Source organism: Dipodomys merriami, unplaced genomic scaffold (genome assembly GCF_024711535.1).
Source record: "Dipodomys merriami isolate MVZ:Mamm:240054 unplaced genomic scaffold, mDipMer1.0.p SCAF_5, whole genome shotgun sequence".
Taxonomy (NCBI): domain Eukaryota; kingdom Metazoa; phylum Chordata; class Mammalia; order Rodentia; family Heteromyidae; genus Dipodomys; species Dipodomys merriami.
Genome location: NW_027206068.1, coordinates 71,681,314 through 71,707,174, shown reverse-complemented (window position 1 = coordinate 71,707,174; position 25,861 = coordinate 71,681,314). Strand labels below are relative to the sequence as shown.

Below are 25,861 nucleotides of genomic sequence, written 5' to 3'. Positions count from 1 at the left end.
AGGGCTTTAGTAAAGGGCAAAACCTAAGCATTATAAAATGCACACAGATAAATTTCAACCTGGACAGAAAAGATGTCATCAACTGACATTGCTGCCTTCCTTATGAGTAAGATTTTCTTCAACTCCTGTCCACCTTCCTGACCCCCAAATTCCAGTTGCTTCAACTTCAGTTTTATATGCCCAGAAAGAATCTACTATCTCTTGTTATGAAGCTAAAACAAGTCACAATTTTAAAAAACATCTTCAGGCTGGAAGAATATACTGCATAGTTCTTTGATCTCCAAGACCACACCTACACATTGGCTGAATTCATCAAAAGTTATATTGAATTTTTGTCCAGTTTTATAGCTTTTAGCATAGTAGCCGATTGTTTTTACTTTTTTGGTTTTGCAGTTATTGGCTGCCTTGATGGACTTTGCTGGTGAAATAATTCCAATAGTTCCAACTAGAATTGTTTTCTTCTCCTTTCTGGTCAAGGTATCTCTTATTTCCTTTTCCTTATCACTTGGAGAAATGGACACTGAATGAAGATAAAGAATTGAACCATTTTAATTGTAACAGATAAGCCAGGACCTTTTCAAATCTATCATTTGATCATATCCTCTAAAGAAATATGAGTTTATTTGGGTATCTCTTCACAAAAGAAGAAGACAAATATCAGATATGTATGTATATATCTATCTATTATCTAGCCATCTATCTATCTACAAATCTACTATTATTCACCACAACTTTTGAAGACCACTGACACCCCAACTTTGTGTAATTTTGTCTCAAAACTCATCTGGCAGTGAAGTCAGACCTGAGCAGGAATGAATCCTCAGTTGCCTCTAATAAGCCTCCCAGTAACTTGAATCAATAAACATTATCATGCTGGGTGCCAGTGGCTCATGCCTGTAATCCTAGCTACTCAAGAGTTTGAGATCTGAGGATAACAGTTCAAAGCTAGCCTGGGCAGGAAAGTCCATGAGACCTGTATCTCTAATCAACCACCAGAAAACCAGAAGTGGCGCTGTGGCCCAAGTGGTAGAGCTTGCCTTGAGCTGAAGAGCTGAGGGACAGCGCCCAGGCCCAGAGTTCAAGCCCCATGACCAACAACAACAAGAACAACAACAACAAAAACAAACATAATTTTTCCTGTTATTTTTAGACTAACTCTATGGCCAGAAAAATGTTGAGTTAAATGTTGGGTAACCTGGAAAAGAGAGGAAAGCATTTATTATCCATAGTGTAGAAAATGGAGTTAATGGATGAATTCAAAACATCTTACTACAAGTTCTGAAATCTCAATGTTACTCTATATGATTTAAGGAAAGTTTAAAAAAAAGTTAAAATAGGTAATTTTATGATGAAACTGGTGACAAAAAACACTGGAAATGGGGAAATCATTTCAGAAAATGAGAAATAAATAGCCTACTAGGCACTGTTGATGGGGGTTCTGACTGTAACAACAAACACAAGTAAGATAATAATGGGATTATTTTCCATCATGGGTTTATCAAATTGCATGTCCAACAAACGAATCATATTTAGCTTTCTGCTTTCCAAGTAATGGATGAGCAAGAAAATGAGACATTGCTCAAGTACAAGGTGAAATTGAAGGAGGAACGTTCCACTGTGCTCTTTTCAAAAGACAGCCAACTAATACTGGATGCATACTTCATTCTCAGAGTGAGGCTACGCAATACTACTCTTACTTAGCATCCCAAACATTATTTTTGATACCTACATATGAGTGTATATAAATAATATAAATGACAGCAGAAAACAGCTGAAATGTTGATTAGCAAATAACTGAAATGCTTTATGAACTATAATATGTGGATTTAGAAATGTTTATGATAGCCGTGTATTAACAACAGGTACACCATTATGAGAAGTTGAATTTTCCTGCCTTCTCTTGGGATCCGTTTACATCACAGTTAACATGGGTGGAGAAGCATAATTGGGAGACAACGGAAAGAAAGATGCTATGGATTTTTGTTAATAAGTCTTCTGTATTATTGTGAGGCTAAACTGAAGACAGCCGTGGAGAAACACAGAGGGGTTGATCAATTGGCTCATAAGAAACTGACTCTTTTATCCCCAGCCTTATCTCTTTATGCCATTAACTATGTCTAATATTGCCAAAGTGAGATCACAGTTGATAGAACATTCTAGCACATTTTCTACACCATATTAGATTTTAAGGAGGCTTCTCGATTTTCACTTATTTTTATAGAATTTTGTTTGTATAGATGCAGCCACAAAATGGATTATTTTGGCTCTCTGAATTTAATAAACCCACCCGTGATCCCAATTGCTTTTTGGAGAACTAGAAATTTTTTTAAATTTATTTTTATTTCCATAGTCTAAATGCACCTCTGAAAAATGAGCTTAAACTTCACAGCTTATTTTCTAACTACATGAACTTTTTCCTTTTATATTCAGAGGTTTAATGAAAAATATGAAATCAACTTCATCTTTCTGTAGTGAATATTTAAACACCATGCATATTGGGTGATAAACACAAGCAAGAGTTAGTCAGTTGCTTAGGTATAATTCCAAGTGTTAACTATTCAATGTCTTTTCCAGTCGCTGAAAAAAAAATTGAGGTAATCAGTTTACCTTAACAAATTTTAAAAAGAATTTCTAGCTTTAACATTGCTGAAGATATGGTGAAATGAAAATACCTTCAGTGCTATAGATGGTCCTAGTTGCTATCTGCGGGCTTGTTTAGGTTTTTAGTTGGTTGGTTTTGTTGACACAGGTTTCCTTGTATGGCCCAGGGTTGGCGGAAACTCCAGCTTCTCTTGCCTCCAACTCTCAACGGCGAAGATGACACTGTGCCTCACAATGACCAGTTCATTGCAAGATTTCTTTTCTTGCTTTTTGTAAAGAAAATATTTATTGAAAATGCTAAAAATGTGATTTCTTAAAGAGTAGTGAACAACAGATATTAAAATATATTAAGAATATATTTTAATGTTAAAAATATTCATCTATCAAGTATATTAATGTAAGATAGACTATGATTTAAAGATATTTAGTGTGTTATTTGAAATAAAAGTTAGCATAGCAACTGTTAACCATCATGACAACTGTAAGTGAAAGAGCAAAATCATGAGCTCATACAAAGAAGGAAGACAGAAGGGCTGGGAAGGTGGCTCAGTGGTAGAGTGCTTGCCTTGCATGCATGAGGCCCTGTGTTCGATTCCTCAGCACCACATAAGCAAAAAGAAAAAAGCCGGAAGTGATGCTGTGGCTTAAGTGGTAGAGCGCTAGCCTTGAGCTGAAGAGCTGAGGGACAGCACCCAGGCCCAGAGTTCAGGCCCCACGACCGAACCAAAAAAAAAAAAAAAAAAAACAGAAAAAAGAAAGAAAGAAAGGAAGGAAGAAAGAAAGAAAGAAAGAAAGAAAGGAAGAAAGAAAGGAAGAAAGGAAGGAAGGAAGAAAGAAAGAAAGAAAGAAAGAAAGAAAGAAAGAAAGAAAGAAAGAAAGAAAGAAGAAAGAAAGAAAGAAAGAAAGAAAGAAAGAAAGAAAGAAAGAAAGAAAGAAAGAAAGAGAGCCTTTCCTGTAAAGAACAACAAAACTATTGCCTGTGGACTTCTCGACATTAATAAAATTACCTGTCATAACTTTAGACATATCCTGGATTTTTGTTAAACTACAAAATATGCAAAATACCATATTTTTGTATTTATTGCATGCTCAAAAGAGTGACATACTTGACTTGCATTGGGTGACCTCAAGTCAAAACAATGAGGTTATTAAAATGCACTTGACCCCAGGTCGGGAAGGTGGCTTAGTGGTAGAGTGCTTGCCTGAGGCCCTGGGTTTGATTCCTCAGAACCACATAAGTAGAAAAAAGCCGGAAGTGGCGCTGTGGCTCAAGTGCTAGGGCGCTAGCCTTGAATGAAGAGCTCAGAGACAGCACTCAGGCTCAGAGTTCAGGCCCCATGACTGACCAAAAACAAAAGAAATACACTTAATCTGTCTCTGTATATTTTAAAAAGTTACTCACTAGATCAGTAAACTGGATTTGTAACTAAAGGAAGCCCTCGGGCAAATAATTTGTTTCTTAAGGTGAGGGGTTCATCAAAGTCACAGGTGACCTGTACAGTGGATCTTAAGGAAATGTTCAGGCACCCTTAGGGTTGAGTTCCTATAAGACGCTCCCATTGCATGGTCACCAGTCACTGGTGGAGTCTGTGGAGCCTTTAAAAGGTATGGTGTAGTTGACGGAAGGGAGATCGTTGGGCAGTGAGCTCCTTCCTGCTTCTCCTTGTTTTCCAGACACTAGAACAAAGTGCACAGCTGTGCTCCATCGTGTGCATCTGCCCTGTCTCACCTCCCAAAGCAACAGGGCCCAGTGATCAAGGACTAAACCCTCCTATAAGTTGACAGCTCAGGTACTACTTGATGCTTCCTACCTCAATGCTTACCTCTATCCTTCTGTATAAAATGTCAGTTTCATCATAACAAAAAAAGTCCCCTAGTTCACCAATGGTCGCAAGATGTTTGCTGGTATTAATATGGGGCTCCTTGCAGACCAACCAGTCTTTTATGAAAATTATGATTTTACTCTTTTAAAGCTACTCTCTTAAAGAGGCAGTTTCTCTCCCAAAATATTTGCTCACAAATACCTCCTGATACCTCATTAGGCACAATGTTGACTCGGCCTCATCTTTAAACCAATCATTGCTGCCAAGAATGAAGATAAATTGACTGACTTAATGTAATTAGAGATAGCCATGTGTATTTGGGAGCTTGGGATTCTGGAGGTCAGTAGTATACAAACTGCACAGCAGGGAAATTCAGAGTTTTTAAGAGAAAAATAAGAAGGGAAAAAATATGATAGAAATGTGAACAACAAACACGCATTCTATAACCCCAGGCATAAACACAATTCTAATGGGAATCTTAATTAACATCTAAGCATAAGAAAAAAATGCCCATGAGGGAAAATGATAAACTTTGTGGGATACTGTTAACTTCATACCGTCTCAACTCTCTCTTCTCATCCCCTCTCCTTTCCTCTTCTCTCCCCTCTTTCCCCTTCATCTTGTAGTCTGCCTATAACTCTGAAACTGAAAACATATAAATGCTCCTCACTAGGTAGGAGTACTAAGTCGCTATCCAGATAAAAGATTGAGAAAATACTGACTTAAGTAAAATGAGTTTGAAAAGAATGCCAAGTTCTCTCTCCATACTCTTTTTTTTACTAAGTTTTTTATTGTGAAAATACTGTACAGAGAGGTTACAGTTAGATGAGCAAGGTAATGAGGACATTTCTTATCCAGCATTGTTGCCTCCTCCTTTGTTTTCCCCCTCCCATCCCATCCCTCCCACCTCCTCAACTACACCCCCCACTTCCCTGCCTAAATTGTAAAGTTCATTTTTCGACATAGTGTCTTGTACATCTCATTGTTGCAGTGTGTCAACCTGTATCCCTATTTAAACATTTTGTTTTTTCCCTTCTCCTCCCCAAGTTGTACCGACATCAAATATAGTGAAAACAGGAACAAATCAAAGAAAGTTTGGACAAATGGGATTGCATGAAATTGCAGAGCTTCTGCATGGCAAAGGACATAGCTAGCAAGATCAATAGAAAGCCCACAGATTGGGAGAAGATCTTCACTAGCCATACAACAGACAAGGGTCTCATATCTAAAATATACTTGGAAATCAAAAAATTAAATCCACCAACAACAAATTCTCAAAGAAACAACTGCCCGATATATAAGTGGGCTAAAGACTTAAAAGAGAAACTTCTCTGAAGAGGAAAGAAGAATGGCCAATAGATATATGAAGAAATGCTCAACCTCTCTAGCCATAAAAGAAATGCAAATCAAAACAACACTGAGATACCACCTCACCCTAGTTAGAATGGCCATAATCAAGAATTCTAATAACAACAGATGCTGGAGGGGATGTGGCCAGAAGGAACCTTACTGCATTGTTGGTGGGAGTGTAAACTTGCTCAACCACTTTGGAAAGCAGTATGGAATTTCCTCAACAGTCTTTCCATACTCTTACCTAGTGTCTTAACTAGTTCTCACCAAAAGAAAAAAAAAGGATTAAATTTCTGAGGTGTTGAAGGCCGTTACATGCCTGTACCATGATTAGTGGTGGATGTGCTTTCTCTATGTTAAACACAACCCTCTCTGAATAGAGCCTCACACATACTTCATTCATAATAGAAGAAAAGTAATTTGATGTTTTTCCTGTAACTCTGTCTCTGCATTTCCTTTATCAACCATCTTTAGGATTGAAGGCTGCACATGATTCTGGTCATCTTAGAGAGAGAGGAGTAAAAAAGAAGCCACAGTTAGAGTCAAGTTGTCTATTCCAGCTGACATTACAAGGTCTCCAGTCCAACCACAATATCAAAGAGTAATAAGTGTTCAGTCCACTATTCATACAGATTTACTCTCTAATTCTTCACACTCCCGTCACTTAACAGAACCAGTAGGAATGAGTGCATGGAAGGAGTTCAACATTGATTCACAAACATAAATGATTGGATGGATAGTCCCAAAGAAGAAAAATGCAAGTCAACATTGAACTCAAGACCCCAGTTTCAATTCTGGAATTATTGGCAGAGATTAAAGACGACTCTGGGGGGAAACAAAATTGAAAACGTAAGGATTTTTGTTGTAGTAGTTTAGTCAGTCATGGGGCTTGAACTCTAGGCCTGGGCACTGTCTCTCAGCTCTTCAGCTCAAGGCTAGTACTCTACCACTTGCGCCACAGTGCTACTTCCAGTTTTCTGAGTGGTTTATGGGAGATAAGAGTCTCACAGACTTTCCAGCCTGGACTGCATTTGAACCAAGATCCTCAGATCTCAGCCTCCTAAGTAGCTAGGATTACAGGTGTGAACCACAGGCTATGTGAAGTTGAAGGTTTTTCTATAGCTATATCAAATTTAGTGTTTTGTTTACTAAATTACTAAACACTTAGAGATAGGGTCTCTTGACACAGACAAGCCAACACAGAGAGCACTGAAAGAGGAATTCACCTCATTTCCCACTTCCTGCAGCTAGCAAAGCCACTGACAGTTGGAAGGTGGATATATTTGTAAATAAAGATGAGTTCCACAACTTGACTGTTTGTGAAAAGACCTAGAGGAGAAAAAAAATTGGAGAACCAGAAAATTTTAAAAATGTGAAAAAGACATATCTAGGGGACCAGGAGAGTCTTCAGAAGAATTTATTGCATGTGACATTTCTTGTAGTGCACCTGTGAATGCCTTTGTGGTATGTCTCAGCGTTAGCTGCATAGACGCTCCCCCACCCTACACCAGAAGTCCCTTTCCTGGATGTTTCCATTGACGATGGGCTTCAAGTGAGATTTTTCTCATGAGAGTGGAAGATGGAAGGATGGAACAGATGTTTCATAGCTATTCTTCTCTTCTTATTTAATCAAACACTATTCTAAATGCTGCTGTAATGAAAACTTCCAGATCATCAAGGTCCTAAATTAGCTCATTTGAGTTAATCAAAAGGGAGAATGTCCCCAGTATCTGTGACTTAATCAAGCAGAAGCCATTTAAAGAAACGAGGTCTTCCCTAGGGATCAGAGACCCTGGGGAGGGGAGTTGTTTAAAAGGAAAAATTGGAAAAAAATGTCTGTTTTGATGTGCCTATAGTTCACTTCTTATTACCAATATACCCCAGCTCACCATGCAGACACGGCCGTTAGCAGCCTTCAGTTCAGCTCTCTTTCGACCATACTTAAAGGTTTCTTTGATGCATTTGCAAGGTCTGTGTGTAAAGCCCCTATACTACCAAGCCTGTAATATTCTTTGATCACCAAGGTGAGAGGCAAAGATCACACATAGGGCTTCAGAGGGTGCTCATGGGGTCCCACACACGCACCTGCATTTCCAGACTGCTCAGTGTCTCCCCTGCCGACTTTCTGCAACCCTTCCAGTCCAGCAGGGCATGTTGAGACAGCCTTGGAGGGAATACCTGGCCTGCCTCACCTTGCAAGCTAGCTCCCTGGAATAAAGCATGCATGTCATGGGTTAGGATGATGCAGAAAAAGAAGTCCGAAGAGGTAAGTCTGGGATTTGGCTTTGGTTTATTTCCTTGAGAGATTTGTTGGATTACATCCATGGCTGAGAAACTCAAAAGACTAAGCTGAGAAGTTAAAAGAATAAGCATAGCTTTGACTCTCATAAAGCTTCAAGAGTATATTTTTCCCTTAGAAGCAGAAATATAATGTCCATGTAAATATCTCACAAAGAATTAGACAGTAGGAATGACAATATACTGTTGGTAGACCAGATTTTAGGCCTAAGGACCAACTTCTAGTGGGCTAAGTTTCTGATTAGATAAATGTGGTTGACCTTGAGGCAAATGGCAGGAGCAAATGGAAATCTTCACTGGAGGAAGAAAAAGCCAAGAAAAAATTAACAGACAATGGCACAGGAGAAGTATTGCCATTACCAGACAGAGATTATAAAAGGCTGATGGAATGTGCAAGATACTTAAAAAGAAAACACTGGCAGAGAAAGACCCTGGCTACCAGCGGCTGGGAGCAGGTACAAAGTTTCAATTACACAAGATAGTTTAGTTCTACAAATATTACCGGTGCTGTTGCACAACATTGTGATTTTAATTAACAACACTGTATAGTATTTGAAGTTTTTAATAGTACAGATCTCCTGTTACATATTCTTACCACAATTTTCTCTATCTCTCTCTCTCACACTCTTCCTTATCTATCTCTATATGCATCCATCTATCTTAACTATCTACCTAATATCTCTGACTATATATTCAACATAGACAATCAGCTTCAAGCAAGAATTATGATAAAAATTAAACAATCTAAGGACATTTTATTCAAACCAAAAGAAATGAAAAATTAGAAAGCAAGCAGGAAAAAATGATGCCTTATCTTCAAGCACAGAGAGATAGAACTTAAGATAATTTCATACTATAAACCCCTGGAGGAAAGTAACTGCCAGATTGAAATGGCATATATGATTAAAACACTCTCCATAAATAAATATAAAATGAAGTCTTTTCAAACAAACTAAGCTGAAAAAAATCATTAATAGCAGAATACATACAAGGAAATAAAAGGATTCTACAGAAAAAAAAATAAAATGACTGGAAACTGACAGCAGCACATGGAAAACATGTGGATAAGTCTAAGTGAATATTAACTGACTGAACATTAGGAAGAATGAAATGTCCATCGAAATAGGTACAACTCGCTAGTGCTAACTGCAATAAAGTTGTCATGGCTATAGTTTCAGATGAGGCAGACTCTCTCTCTCTGTGTTTCTGTCTCTGTCTGTCTCTGTCTCTGTGTCTCTGTCTCTGTCTCTGTCTGTCTGTCTATCTGTCTGCTTCTCTCTCTCTCTCTGCAGTATGGGGGTTTTGAATTCAGGTGCTCTTATTGCCTAAGGCCACCTCAGGGCCCTAAAGTAGACTGTTGAGTTCAAAGTATACCAGAAATCAAGGGAGACACTTTTGTACTTTCTACAGATAGTAAGGTCAATTCCCCACACAAAATATTTTAAATTAAGACTTGTAAGTACCTAATAAAGTTGCTCCAAAATATTTAAGGCAAAAGTTGACAGAACTGTAATAAAAAAAAACCATGCAACTTCACAGTTATATTGGGAGATTTCATCATATTTGTCTTAAAGCATCAGAAACATCAAGAAAAGAACCACTTGTCCAAATTGACATATCTAGAGCACCTGAATTACAGACTTTGCACTCTTTCAAGAATACAAGAAACATTTTCCAAAGTAGATGATCTATTAAGTCAATCTATTGCTTAATCAAAGTTGTATCTCTTTTAAAAAGAAAAAGGTTCCAAGAAAATCTAGCAAGATGTAGAAAAGGATGACGCATCATAATCATGTTGGTTTTATCCCAGCATTACAGGACATACAAGTTCAAATTAATATGTGAAAACTTAAGCAACAATTTAGCAATTAATCATAAAGGAGAATGTATAATCATCTCAATTGATGTGAGAATAATTGATAAAAATTTTGCATCAACTCAAAGATATTAACTTATACTAGGCATACAAAGGTTATCCCTTTATCAGATAAAAGCATCTATAAAAATTCTATAAAATAAATCAAATTAATAGTCAAATATTGAAAGATATTGACTTAAGACTGCAAACAATATAAAGATGTGTGGGAATAAAGCAAAACTGTTATTACAGTCAGATCATATGATCATGCATGAAAAAAATCAACATATTTCTAAATAAAGCATAACAGTTAATGTGACTATATTCATGTGAATGTAACAAGATTATTGACTTTAAAGTCAATGCAAAAATAAATTGCACATGAAGTATTTTAACCATATTTACCTTCCTTCATCCTCTCTGCGATCCACTTTCACTAAATCTCTCAGCCTGGACAGAACCTGTTTCATATTCCTGTCATTCACTTGTTTAATGTTTGCTAATTGTTCAAAGTGGTTTTGCCTTGATTCTACAATGAAGGTTTTGTTGAAATTAATTTAACTAGAAGGAAAGGAGATGAGGGAGAGGGACAGAGGGATGTCTGATCAAGGTATATCATCTGCATATATGGGCATGGTAAAAGAAAGCCCTTTTGTACAACTAATTGATTCTAATACGTTTAGGAAAAAACGGAATCCTACTGCAGGTAAAAAAATAAATTAGAATTCTGAAAAATGGGAAATTAAATTTTAAAAGGCAAAATATATTAAAATAGTACATATCATGTTCTTGATGTAGAAAACAACAATTTGGTCCACATTTCAACACAATTCTGATCAGAACTTCCCAATTTATTTTGTGTACATATATATGTATTAATATCAGGGATTATAACAAAAATATTGGAAATAAAAGAGCTATATTTATAAAAGAATGGCAAATAGAAGAGCATAGTAGAACAAAAAGTTGAAAACAGACTTACAGATAAACAGAGATTTGAATTATGACAGAAATGTTATCACAAAGCAATGTTAGTCCACAGTCGCGGAGAAATAATATTCCTTTTAGATATCGGTAGGAAGCCCTCAGATGAATTGTAACTCTAAATACAGTAATCTTTTTCAAGTGAATAATAGATCAGAATACTAATGCAAAGATTAAATTACTAAATGATAATATTGAGACTATTTTCATGACATTGAAATTAGGAAAGATTACTCTGGAAGGACACAAAAAAGTACTAAACTTAAAGATTGATGAATTATAGTACATTAAAACTGAGCCCTTCAACTAACCACAAATTAAATGAAAAATAAGCCAGAAGAGAAATGTGTATGTATGTGTGTGTGTGTGTGTGTGTGTGTGTGTGTGTGTGTGTGTGTGTGTGTATAATACCTGTAGCTTTAAAAGGATGACAGTTGAGATTCATATGTATGAAGAATGTATAATGAACCCTTCTAATTCAATAGAGGAAATGAGTATGGAAAAGAAGAGAAAACCTAAGAGAATTTAGCAAGACTTCAAATTATGAGCAAATCCATGAGCTGGGCTCATTCCTGTGCTTCACTGGCTTTGGGAGGCTGAGATGGATGGAGGGAATCATGAATGAAGCCAGTCCAGGCCACGTTCACCAAGATCCCTTTCTTAACCCACAGCCGGGCTCAACGGCAGCCAGGTGAGATGGGGGGGACTGTGGTTCCAGACTAGCTCTGGCAGAAGAATCCATGAGACACCATCTCCCCAGAGAGATGCCTGACACCATGGTGCATCGTGTAATCCCATCAAGAGCAAGAAGCCCTGAAGTAGACATGTCTTAGTACAGGCATTCACTTGAGGGAGAAGTGAGACCATAACCTAAAAAATGAGCAGGGAAAATGAGTCTGGAGACATGGCTCAGCAGTAGAGCACCCATATAGCATGCATGAAGACTGAGGGCAAATGCCAATATCGCCAAAGGAAAAAAGATAGAAACATTTTAAAAATCCAGATGACAAATGAACAATGCCAAAAAATGTCAATTATTTTGATCACCAGAAAAAATACAAATGAAAATTACAAAGAGACAGATGATCAGAATTGTGACAGTAAAAAAAAAAAAATGACTGATAATACCTTGTGTTGCAAAGTAAACAGAATTCTTAAAATCTGCTGCTGTCAATACAAAGGTTACCTTCCCTGGGAAAATAGTTTGAAGATATCTGCTCCGTTATGTACATACATACCCTAAGATCTAGCAATTTTGTTCCCAGGTATTGTTGGGTTTTTAATATCTGTTTGAATAATTGTATCTAGCATGTACACAGGAGGTGCACCAGATCAAAGATAAGTTTTTAAATTTATTATGCTTCACAACAAATAATAAACGTGTTGTTTAACCTCCCTCTGCTCATCATGTCCAAGACCTCATAGCCAGGGAGCTGGGCACATACATGTGACAACATTTTCCACGAGGCCAAGGCTGAAGAAATGAGCTTCTCACTTCTCCTTACAGTATTTCCTCCTCGTTGGAGACCTTTTCTATGTGACTAAAATGTCCCCAGAAGTCAGATAACAACCTGGTCATGTCAATCTCTCAGCAGACCGCGCTCGCACCTCCCAACTATGAGGTTTCCCTCAGAGCCTGCCCTGTAGCTCTCAGGTAGGGAAAAGGACATTTTTAAAAATCTTTTAGATCCTTCATTAGAGAAATGTCTGCTGTCTGCTAATGTACCCTCAAGGCACCTGCACATGTTACTCAGATCTGAAAGCAAACTTTTTCTTTCGTATATTTGTTTGCTTGCTTAGGCTGCTCTACAAGAACACTGAGAATTCCATGGACGTTTTATTTCTCCAGATTATGTATCCAAGAGAAATATTTTCACACACAAACACACACACACACACACACACACACACACACACCAAAGACACTTTTAAGAACAGAAGTGTTATTAGAGGCCTCGCAACTAGAGATAAATCTAATGTCTACCGAGATTGGAAATAATTATTATAGTACAATGATACAACAGATCATGTGTGTGAAAATGAATGAGCCTCTACTCCATGCCAGAATATGGATGATTCTCACTCATGTAGCTTTAAGCAAAAGCCACAGGCATAAAATAACATATGCCTTATGATTCCACTGAAGCAGACACTAAACACAGGTGAGGTTCCGTGACACCACCTGGAAGTCCCAGTTTATTGGGAAGCTGAGGAAGGACGATCTCTTGAACCCACAAGTTTGAGACCCGCCGGGAAACACAGTGAGACCCCATTTCCAATCTCCAAAACAACAGCAAAATGAGTCCATGATGCTACGTGTTCTTAGGATGTTTACACAGGTAGAAAAATGAGAAGGGGAGGGACAAAATCAGGACAGTAATAGCCTTTGTCTTGTAATGGATAGTGAACTGCAGGAATGTGTTTATTTTGCCAACAGTGATCAAACACATTCAAATACAGTCTTTTGCTCTTTTGTGTTTCTCTCTGTATGTTTATATTCAATGCTTTCTTTTTCAAGGGCAAGTTCTCTTTAGGCCTCAGAGGTTCCCTGGAACACAGCTGAGAGGATCACTCAGTCCCAAGGTAGAAATGCATTATCAGCCACGTGCTCTTTTTTCTCTGTCTCTCCTCAGCTTCTGGCTCTCCTCAATTCACCCACGTCTGACTTTCTTTCAAGTCAGCTTGAAACAGTTAGACAGATGAAGGCATCAGAGTAGCTAACATTGTGGCTACTATGTTCTCGTTCCTGAAGGCTCTTTTACATGACGATCACATACATGTTGGAATTCTCCCTGTGATTTCTCCCCTGTGAATTAGCAAAGAGCTGATGTCTTTAGCCTGCTTACATATATTACATACAATACATATTTTTTTTCTGATCAATATTACCCATTCTATACCTTATGTTAAATATTTAAAATATGACCTCTGGCTTAGATATTTAAAACAGGCATAGGAAAAGGCATTTCATTCCAAAGCCAAAAGACACTAATTCCAAATGTAAAGTTTTAACTTTCCTATGATGAAAACATTCTGACCACTGAAAGAATAAAATAAAACAATCTGACAGTTTTCTACACCAAAGGGACTCCAAGTGATAGCTAGTAAATTGAGAGGTATCTCTAATGTTCCAAAGCAATTTTCTAAAGCCGGAATCATTCCTTCACACACCTGCAAAAGATTCAAGAGCCCATGGGGAAGTAAACATTTACTTCAAAAATAAACTTTAAAGTTTGGAAATAAAAACAGACAAGCTGTTTTCTTGCATAAGAAAATGTGGCTGGAAGCTACCAGGGGTACTGTAATTAGACTTTCAAAGAGTAAAAATAACAGGTGACAATGTACTCAGAGACATTCAAACAAGTGAACCACTAAACAAGTGCAATTTACATCCATTAAACACAAGAGAAGTACAGAGGACTAGAAATCAGGAGGCAAGAGTTCCACTGGCTGAATTTCTTCCTTGAATAAGCACAGAAAGAACTTCTGTTATAAGAAAACAAGGTAAACATTCTCCCAAGGAAGTAACTTAGACATTACAATTATAGTCATTATTAAATCCTGCTGAAACCTTTTTGTCTCCTACTTTTGTGCTCCCCATTTTCCTCCCTCTACATTTTCTTTCTTTTTCCCTTTTCTCCTTCTTTTACCCCGCCTACCTTCTCTACCACGCTCTTCACTGTGCATAGTAGATGATTTTAATTGATCACCTAGTAGAGATGTTTATAAGTTCTCCTTGGAAATTCTGCTAAATTAAATTACTTGTTTTTTTAAAAAAATTGTCAAGATGATGTACAGAGGCAGTTACATAAGTAAGTTAGTGAATACATTTCTTGTTGAAGTTGTTACTACCTCCCTCATTTTTCTCCCACTTTGCCCCCCACCCACCACCGCCCCCTGAAGTTGTACAGTCCATTTCCAACATGGTGTCTTGTGAGTATCGCCGTTGCATTGGTCCACCCTTTGTCTCACCATTTTGCTGTTCTCCGTCCCTTCCCTAATTCAGATAAACATATAGACAATACCCAGGGTACCAAAATCAAATACACTGAACACAGGGGAGAAACCATCGGAAAAAGAAAGGAAAAAAAAGAAATCATGTTGTACATTAAAAGCAACAACAAAAACAAATAAAAACCTCTTGTATCCATGTCTTGGAGCGCATTTCACCTAGCATCATCTTACATGGTCATATGTACATAGCCATTGGGCTATTATGCTCATTTGCTAGAACTGTCCTAGATATATACTGATCATTTCAAATGAGGGAACCATGGCATCTATGTTTCTTTGGGTCTGGCTTACTTCACTTAATATAATTTTTCCAAGTCCTTCCATTTCCTCCATTCTTTCTAATGGAAACATAGAATTCCATTGTGTGTGTGTATTTGTGTGTAGTTGTGTGTGTGTGTGTGTGTGTGTGTATGTATGTGTGTGTATACCATATATATACCACATTTTCTTGATCCATTCATCTACTGAGGGGCATCTGGATTGGTTCTATATCTTAGCTATGGTGAATAATGCTGTGATAAGCATAGTTGTGCTGGTAGCTTTAGTATGCCCCTATTTGTGGTCATTTGGGTAAATGCCCAGAAGTGGGATTGCTGGGTCATAGAGGAGCTCCATGTGGAGTCTTTTGAGGAGCCATGCTTTCCAAAGTGGTTGAACAAGTTTATACTCCCACCAACAATGCAGTAGGGTTCTCTTTTGGCCACATCCCCTCCAGCATCTGCTGTTATTAGATTAATTGAATATAGACATTCTATCTGGGGTGAGGTAGAATCGCAATGTTGTTTTGATTTTCATTTCTTTTATGACCAGAGATGTTGAACATTTCTTCATGTGTCTATTGACCATTCTTCTTTCCTCTTCAGAGAAGTCTCTCTTTTAAGTCTTTGGTCCACTTATTAATGAGGCAGTTGTTTCTTTGAGGATTTGTTTGGGGGGATTTAATTTTTTGAGTTCTAAGTATATTTTAAATATGAGGCCCTTGTCTGTTGTATGGCTAGTGAAGATCTTCTCCCAATGCATGGGCTTTCTATTGATCTTGCTAGCTATGTCCTTTGTCATGCAGAAGCACTCCAAATTATTTGTTTTTGTAGGTGTCCTCAAATGGATTTGGTTTCAATGAGTCATTGGTTTACATAAGAAAAATAAAAGAAGTTTTCTTTTTGTAGCCTAAAAGAATCATCCCTGGGTTTATTGGAATAAAAAGTCGATTTGTTAGTGAACAATATTTCAGGGTCACAGAGAAGAAACCTACTAGTGATTTTCTTTTCAGGGACACTGAACCAAACACCACCTCATTTCTTCCAGCTGCCCTCTAGTCTCCCTTGGGTGAGTATGTATCTAGAATGGCTCTGCTCTCTGTCCACTTTCTGAATGTTAAATTAGTTCCTCGGGTTTCTGATCAATAGTAATCAATCAATAAACACTTTCTTAGCATCAACAATATACATAGTGCCTTTGGAAAACTGTAGTTAAGAAAGATATAGTTTTTGTTCTTTTAAATTCAAAGTGGCAAAAGAGTGCATGTATGAAATTACATGAATAGGAGCAGATATATTACATTTAATTAATTCTATTTTTTTATTCAGAAAAAATAATGTACCTACTTGTGAGATATACAGTGTTATTATAATATATGTTTACCATGTATAAGTATTGAATCAAGCTAATGAACATATTCATATTAATTACTTCTTTATCTCTCCTGTCTAACTGCAACTTTGAACCTTTGGCTAACATTTCTTGAATCTTTCTACCACATCTTCTATTCATTAGTACAAAAAAAAATTAAGAACACTCTGGGCTAGGTATGTGGGCTCGAGACAATACCAAGAACTTCAGGAAAGGACCCTAATTTCCTAGCCTCAGGGATTTATCCTCTCAAAGGGAAGAAAGAGAAATAAGCAAACAAGCATATTGAGATGGAGTGACAGGGGACTATGGCCGGAAGATGGGAACAGGAGGTAGAGACATGGCCGACTCTGGCTCAGTGAGACAAGGCTTCCTGACGCAGGACGCTCTCCAGGGGAAGGTAGAAGACACAATAGGAAAAGTTGATTTGGTCATTTGCTGGCTCTTCTTCCACCTACCCACAAAGACTGGCCTTCTTCACAGTTCTCTGCCAGATCTTCTTTTTTTCCTACTCTAAATGCTCTATTCAAGTGATTTCTTCAGCTCATGTGTGGGTGCAGGGCTCCAGAGCCAGGGCTGTAGACTTACCAACTTACCATTATTGTGCATTCACAACAGCCTCCACCACCAGAACTCCTATATAAAACCCAAACTGCCCTGAACTTCCCAGGGGTTTCTCACGGGTAATAACACATCTACCCTTAGCTCAGTGCTCACCACTGGACAAGAATTTCAAGAAACAAATTTAGACTTAACTGTTCCATAGGTAATTCTTTCAATATGTTTCCATTGTTCTTTGTAAGAAGTTAACTGGTTTTTTTTCCACAAGATGCTGAATGATCTGAACATCGCCTTTTTTCCCCCTCTACCCATGATTTATTTTTCTCTTCTAATCTCTTATTTCTGCCCAGATGTTCCAAACTGGACATGCACTTACTTGTGGAGGTTCATTCCTCCTGGTTCTCTGCCTTGTCCCATTCTTCTCCTCTATTTTGTCTGGGAACAGACTTCTCATTCTCAGATGAAAGGCATCACTCCGCAGATGCAGGTTAGATCTCTACACCATGTGCTCCCCTTCAAGAGTCTGACTACACTAAGTTCATGCTTCCTTTCACTCCATTGAGAATGTTAGTTGGCTTCTATCACTATAACAAACGACTGAGATAATTGACTTAGAAAAGGATATTTTTATTTCAGTCACTTCATAGTCTGGAAATTTCTCCCCTTACTTCAGATGAGCTCAGTATGGCAGAGGGATATGAAGGAACAAAGCTACTTTGCCAGAGAGCAAAACATCAAGACGAAGAGATCAGGTTCATATAGTACCTTTCAAGGGCACACTGCCAATAGCCTAAAGACCTCCCAGGCCCATCTCTCACAGCGCACACCACCTTACACACCAAGCCTTAAACAGCTGGGGCAGTCAACATCTGAACTATAGCAAAGAAAGTGACCATGTCTGTCTTCAATGATGTTCTGCCCCAGGAACTTGGCACATAGGACCACCACAGGTCAGCGGGAAGATAGAACAGGACTGTTGAAAATAAGGTAGAAGGGAATGCAGAAGACCGAAGGTTAAAGCGAGTGTGTACTCATGTGAACCACAGACTAAAAGCTGGCTAGACAAAGAGTGCACAGAGAAAGTATGTGGAAACTAGCTGACTGATTCAGAGGCAATGCTGATAAGCTTATATCTCATTTGAGGCTGACATAGGTATTCGCAATCTAAATACCTTCCTCTCATTGAGATGCAGGTTTTTCAACCTTTGCGATGTTAAGGGTCAACCACAGGCCTTGCACGTGCTATGCACACTGCTGAGCTACATCCCTCATCCCCTCAGATATCTCCTTAAAGAATAGGTTCTAAAGCTAAAGATCCATTAAGGACTCCTGACTACTTGTCCTACAAGGTATTTTATTCAGTTGCTCATGTACTGAACTCTTGGAAGGCTTCTTCTATCACCAGAATTAAAATTCTGTAGTAATATGCACGTAGATGACATAAAAATCTAACACATAATCAGTGAATCTAGTGGCACACACATCTATTGTGTGCTTTCTAGTTTAGGTCAGGCATTTGTTCCAGTAAGTGATTATTCCTATATTAATAGGCTTAAATCAATTTACCCATGTGTACATGTAGAGCAAAATAGAAATAGGCATCAAAAAGGAATTCCATTCTTGAAGGTTATCAACTCATTAGCAAAGTGAGTGCTTGTTACGTCTCATTAGATTTGTCCATTTGAATTATAACTCTTTGAAGGAGGACTGAATCTTCAATATTGTTGCTATTCATAACCAGCTGATATTAGTAACCAGTCACAACTGTATCAGTTTGGATGAGCCATACTTGAAAACTAACCAGTTCTTCCATGCACTAATGTAGCATTCAGACAAGTGACCTTCTGCAGAGTGGCTTGAAAAAAATAGTTCATTGAAAATTAATTGTGTTAAATAAAAATGTATTTCTTGTGTGTGTGTGTGTGTGTGAGTGAGTGTGTGAGTGTGTAAGTGTGTGTGTTCTTCAACAGAGAAGTTGTTGATATTTATTTGGATGGAGTTTCAGTTTGATGGTAACAGAAAATGATCAGTGTTCAATAACTGTGTACAAAGAGAGGTGCTCAAGGTAGCAAAACACTTGAAGCCTGTTCATCATAAAGTTTCTATCAAGTTTCTTGAAATCTCTTCCCATGTCAAAAAAGAGGTGTTGCTCCTAAGAATGTTTCTAAGGTGCTCAACTCAACACCAGAGGTAGAATCCAATGCAGGTCCTAGCACATGACTGCAGGCTTCCTTCAGAGTCCTTGAGAGGGTCTCCTGCGAAGCGGGCAGAGGACTCGAGAGCTATGTTAGAGGCTACCTACCAGCCAACAAAGTATCTCATCTGTAGTCTAGATAGGCTGCCTTTGATTGAAGATTGCAACCTTTAGTAGCCTGAATTCACTCACATTCTTTGCTCTGACTTTAAGATTGGCTTCATTTGTTCAATTCTTCTCTTGAAAGATTCTTCTCTTGAAACCCTAAAGTAACTTCTGCATTTCACTCACTTATATAATTGTAGCTTCAAATTTCCAGAATGTCTTCTTCTTGAAAAAAAACCAAGCAACAACCACCTTGGCTTAGCAAAGTAGGTTCCAACCAAAGTTCTTTTCCACCTAAATCACAGGGCTGGAAAATATGGAGAATTGAGATAAGAGGGAGAAAAAAGAACACTAGGTTCTGGGGAAGGATCCAAGAAATATTCTATTTCCTATTACTTCAGTTACAGCAAGCATTTACTGTATGCTTAGAATATGCCAAGCACTGTGCTAAGTGCTAAGGTTGGGAGAAATTTGGAATGAGAAGCAAGCAATGTGCAAGATATAAAGATGGATATGACCTTGCTGCTGCTCCCGAGAGACGTAATACACAGCCTAGGGAGGCCTGAGGCTGCCATGTACATAATTTCCTTGGGAAATCATGTAAAGCGAGTTGACTTCAAAGCAGTTTGGCAATGGATTTTTGGTCCCTTTCCTGCTTTGTTCCCAGGCTTCTTCTATTCCCTGTGTTGCAAACTGCTGACTGGCACTTTCTGACAGATTGGGAAGTTCCCAGACTACCGGGAAATTGTGGTAAGGAAATGCAGAAAGGAGCTAGCACCCTCATTGGTAAATTATTAAGGGTTTTATGAAACCTGTGGTTGCCAGGGATAATGGCACTCATTAATTTAAATCATCTTCTATATTTTCCTACATAGTTTTCTTTAAATTTAATTTAAACAGCTGTCATTTGTTCTCTTGCATTATGACTTCCCTGTCTCCCCTCCTGCAGATGGTGTTTTTAAGCAATGACAAAATGATATTAAATATTCAATCATAACGTCTATTTTTATCACTATTTGAGTAGAATGATGAATTAACAGTGAAGAATATCCTTTTACTTCCATGTGAGGAAAAAGATTCTCAAACCTATTGACACAATTAACAAGATTTTTCTTGAAATACCACATAATTCTTTTATTTCTTTAGGTCAGATTTTGTTTCTTTAGGTCAGACTAAGTATGTGGTTATCTCATGATTGCCAAACATGCTTTCTTTTTCAGTACTCAATTAAGATTTCTAAGAACTCATTTATACCAGTAGAAACATAAACAATGAAAGCAAAGTTAGATGAGTGGAATTATATCTAATTAAAACATTGCACAGCAAATAATCAAAATGGTGGAGAAGAAACCTATAGAATGAGAAAAAATGTTTGAAAACCATCTATATCATAGGAACTCCAAAATATACAAGGACTCTTGTAACTTGGAATGTATTATTATCATTTCGATATGAAGGAAGGCTTGAACCGACATTCCAAAAAAGAAGATAAACAATTCCCAAAGCTACCTAAGATGTTCAACATCACTAATCATATAGAAAATGCAACTCCAAACCACAACAAAGTATATTTCATAGTTATTAGGATGGCTATTCATATTAGTGAGAAGGAGAAATGGAAACATTGGTAACTTCTAGTCAGAAAATCAAAGGTAGAACCAGTATGTGAAGCAGTATGACAGTCTTTTTAAAAAGTAGAATTATCTGTATCTGATTCCGGTGTCCTGCATCTTGTATATACATTTTTATAATTTGGGGAGGGATATACCAAAATGCTTAAATAAGGATACAGGTTGACCCATTGTATTAGTGAGATGTACAAGACACTATGTTGAAAATGAACTTTACAATTTCGTGTGAGGAGAGTGGGGAAGGAGGGGTTGCGGAGGTGGGGAGGGAAGAGGTGGTAGGGAAAAAACAAAGGAGGAAGTAACAATGCTCCATAGGAAATGTACTCATTATCCTTCTCATGTAACTGTGACCCCTCTGTACAGTATTTTTACAATAAAAATATACATGAAAAAAGTAGAATTATCATATGATCCAGCAAACCTACTTCTGTGTGTATATACAAAAGAAATGAAAATTAGGCCTTTTAGAGGTAGTAGCATTCCTACTTTTATTGCAATTTTACTCACAAGAATCAAGAACCTAAAATGCCTACTGACAGGTGGATGGACACAGAAAATGTTAGATAGATAGATAGATGGATAGATAGATGATAGATTGATGATAGAAATATATACTAACATGTATGTCATAAAATTATATATTACACACATATATTACATATATAAATATATATATGTAATTTTACTCAGCCTTAGCAGATCATTTCATAAGTAACAACTAATCCAGACAAATTTATGCTGAAAGAAATGTCAGGCACATACAAACAAGTAGTTTGTAATCCTACTTATTTGACAGATCATGGAAATAAAGAGTAGAACGGTGGTATCTAGGTCTATATGAGGGACATGAGGACTTGCTATTAAGCTCAAAAATAAATTTCACTATGTAAGGCAGGTAAGGTCTAGGTGGATATTATTTTATCTGTTATTTATACAACACTGTGTGTATAGTTTAAAATGCTGAATGTACACTTAAAAACTTGTTGGAAACAGATCTCATTTTAAGTGTTTTTGGCACAATAGAAAATAATAGAATAAAATGAAGATGGTCAATAGACCAAAACAAAATGAAAGCCAAACAGATCCCAGATATTGTGTCTACTATATAGGTGTCCTATAATAAAATATTTCCACTTAAAAGGGAAAATTTTGCTAGAAATAAGAATTTAGTGTAACACATAAAACATTGTACACTATAATATACATACTTAATAAATAGTTACATTTTTTGATGGGCCTGAGGTTTGAACTCAGGGCTTTATGCTTACTAGCTAGATGCTATACCATTTGCACCACACCTTCAGAACTTTTGCTCTGGCTTTTTTTGTTGGTCCTGGGCTTGAACTTAGGGCTTGGGTGCTGACCCTGAGCTTTCTTACTCAAGGCTAGCACTTTTCCACTTTGAGCCGCAGCTCCTCTTCTGCTTTTTTGATGGTTAATTGGAGATAAGAGTCTCATAGACTTTTCTGCCCAGGCTAGCTCTGAATAGAAATCCTCAGCTCTCGGCCTCCTGAGGAGCTAAGATTATAGGCATGAGCCACTGGCAACTAGCTCTGGTTATTTTTTAGATAAAGTCTCACTCTTTGCCGGCGTTTGGTCCATGATCCTCCAACTTACATGTCAATCATGTCACCACTATACCTAGCAAGTTTATTTGTTTGTTTGTTTGTTTTTGAGATGGAGTCTCATGATTTTTTTTGCCCAGACTGGACTCGATCTCTGCCTACTGAGACAGGCATGAGCCACTGCTACTTAGCAATACATAATTATGTTTAAACAGAAGATACTATAATTATTCTGTTGTCCCCACATACCATTGCCATCATTGAATGAGATGAAAGTAGAGATTCAATAAATCCCTAAGGATGAATAAGCATGAATATTCAAAGAAATCCTTGTGTGAGAGAGGAAAAAGGCTACTATCATAGCAGACCTGAAAGAGAGCTATCAACATCTGGGTTAAGAGAAGGAAGAACATGGGAGGAGAATGTGAGAATGGCCAGGAAGAGAATGGCGCCTACTGCAGGAGCCAAGAGGGAATGCCCTCAAGAGAAATGAATCAGTATATCACTGCTTCTGAATCTCTGGTCCAAGCATGCATAGAGTTTTGGCTGGCTGATGGTGGGAAGGAATTCACCCTTACAAGCTCAGCTCTGAGGCATTGGAATGCTGTCCATAGGAAGACTGCTGCTAATGAAAGAACAGCCATAAAGACATAAATTAGAATGTTCAGTCCTCTTTCATCCACTTAATTAACTCTGAGACCCAGATTACAGAGTGACCCTTTCTTGCTTCTCAATTGTTTTGTCTGAACTTAGAGTAATAATATGACTACTGCATTTCCTCTCCCTGTCCAAAACAGAGGACATATATCACCTCTCTCTGTATTTGCATTCTTTCCTACTGCGTGAATATTCACAGGTTTATTTTGCTCAGAGGGAATGTTTGTTCATCTCTCTGCTTACTTACTTAATCCAGGAGCCTCACTGATATATAAATTGAAATTTCCCAGGGGAAATACAATCTGTTGAGTTCTACCAGCTACAGCATTATAGCTGGAGAAATGTATTTAAAAAGTGCATTTTACTAGGAGAAATATATGCAACATCATGTGATAGATTTGGTGTGTGTGTGTGTGTGTGTGTGTGTGTGTGTGTGTGTGTGTGTGTGTGTGTGTGTGTGTGTGTGTGTGTGTGTGTGTGTGTGTGTGTGTGTGTGTGTGTGTGTGTATGCTGGTTTTTTTTTGGGGGGGGATGCTCCACTTGTTATTTTCTACAATTCATCTGAAAATGAGCTCTCTTCTTACTGTCTTCTATTCAGAGGAAAAGAGGTGATAATCCTCCAGGAGGAAAACAGCATTCAGGCTCCCTTCATCTCTGCATCACAGACTTTCTGTGGTTTCATTCTACCCACACCCAGTGAAGACCATCTTATGCAGGCCACATTTCCCCTGAGAGTTAAGGTGGTATCTTTGTACCCTATCACCCACATCCACATCTCAGTATGTCAAAGCTGTATCTCTCCTCCTGTTTTTCCTGCCTTATTTTTCAAATGCAGAGACTGAGCTCCTTCGAAGTTAGAAGGCTTGCTCGTGGGACTAGCTAATTAGCAGATGTGTGACATCACTCATCAACCTAAAAAAAAAAATGCCTTTTCAACATCTTGTCAAGTATAACCTATTACCCTTTAGGAAGCTCCTGTTCTAAAAGCTAGGAATTTCATCAATATTGCCTACTTTTATTTATAATTTTTTATTATTATTAAGCCAAATATAGGATAATGTGAATTACTTAAGATGAAAGGCAATCATAGTCTCATCAACATACAAAAGGCACAGCTATCTCATTTTGTATGTGTGCCAGTACTGGGGCTTACAATCAGGGCCTGGGTGCTATCCCTGAGCTTTTTTGTTCAAGTATAGTGCTCTACCAGTTGAGCAACACTTCTACTCCCAGCTCTATTTTGTCTGTGTGGTTAATTGGATCTAAGAGTCTCCTGGACTTTCCTGGCTGGGCAGATTTCAAATCGTAATCCTCAGAAGTCAGTCTCCTGAATTCATGGGTGGCTCCAATGCTTTGAGACAAGTTCTGAGGCAGGAACATCATGGTAGAAGGCAAAGGTTGAGGCAGTCATGGTGGAAGGGAAAGATTGAGACAAACTGCTCACCACATGTGGACCAGAAAGGGGGAGAGAGATGGGGAAGGTTACTTGGGAAAGAAGGTATACTCTTTGGTTCTCAAGGGCACTTCTCAGGCACCTCCTTGCTCCAGCAAGGTCCAGCTTCCTAACAGTCCCTTTAACCATGAGCTCAGAAGAGGATTCATGTCAAGAAAGATACAACCACTTGTGTCTCTATCTTGGGGTTCATTTCATTCAGCATCATCTTATATGGTCATATGTACATAGCTTTTGACCTTTTCTGCTTGCCCTAGACATAGACTAGTCACTGCAAATAAGGGAAACCATGGGACCTATGTTTCTTTGGGCCTGGCTTACTTCACTTATTTTATAAATTTTTCCAAGTCTTTTCGCTGTTGTTTTTAATGTTTTTTTGTTTATTTGTTTGTTTGTGTCAGTCATGGGGCCTGAACTCCAGGCCTGGGCACTGTCCCTCAGCTCTTCAGCTCAAGATAGCACTCTACCACTTGAGCCACAGCGCCACTTCCAGCTTTTTCTGCTTATGCTGAGGAATCGAACCCAAGGCCTCATGCATGCAAGGCAAGCACTCTAACACTGAGCCACCTTCCCAGCTCTTTTTAATGTATTTTTAATGTACCATATGATTTTTTTTGGTTTCTTTTGGATGTTATCCCTCCCATGGTATAACCCCTGTTTTCACTGTATTTGATTCCAGTCCCCTGCATCTTGTACATACATTTTTCTAATTTGGGAAGGGGAAGGGAAATAACAAAATGCTGAAATAAGGATACATTGTAACAATGAGAGGTACAAGACACTAAGTTGAAAAAGAATTTTACAACTTCGAGGCAGGGGAGGAGTTGGGGAGGTGGGGAAGGAAGGAATGGTAGGGGAAAATCAGAGGAGGAGGTAACAATGCTCGATAGGGAATGGACTCATTAGCTTGCTCATGTAACTGTAACCCCTCTGTACAGTATCTTTACAATAAAAAATATACAAAAAAGAGGATTCATGCATTCAGTTAAAAACCTCATGGCCCATTCATCTCTAAGGCCTCACCTCTGAACCCTGCTACACTGAGGACTAAGTCTTCAATAGATGAGTCTTTAAGAACTATTTCAGATCCAAACCATAATACTTATTGTACACCTAGTATCAGCCAAGTATTTAATCT

General features: G+C 38.0%; 2 long non-coding RNA genes across 2 annotated transcripts in view; both read right to left on the bottom strand.

The window, feature by feature from the left end:
- Positions 1-25,861, bottom strand: part of LOC138809895 (uncharacterized) — a 112,482-nt gene that overhangs the window by 21,782 nt on the left and 64,839 nt on the right. The gene's annotated exons all lie outside the window — the stretch shown is intronic.
- Positions 1-25,861, bottom strand: part of LOC138809896 (uncharacterized) — a 57,306-nt gene that overhangs the window by 13,088 nt on the left and 18,357 nt on the right. Inside the window, exon 2 of the long non-coding RNA XR_011366970.1 lies at positions 2,673-2,867. This is a non-coding gene — a long non-coding RNA (uncharacterized lncRNA). The remainder of the gene's footprint in view (positions 1-2,672; positions 2,868-25,861) is intronic.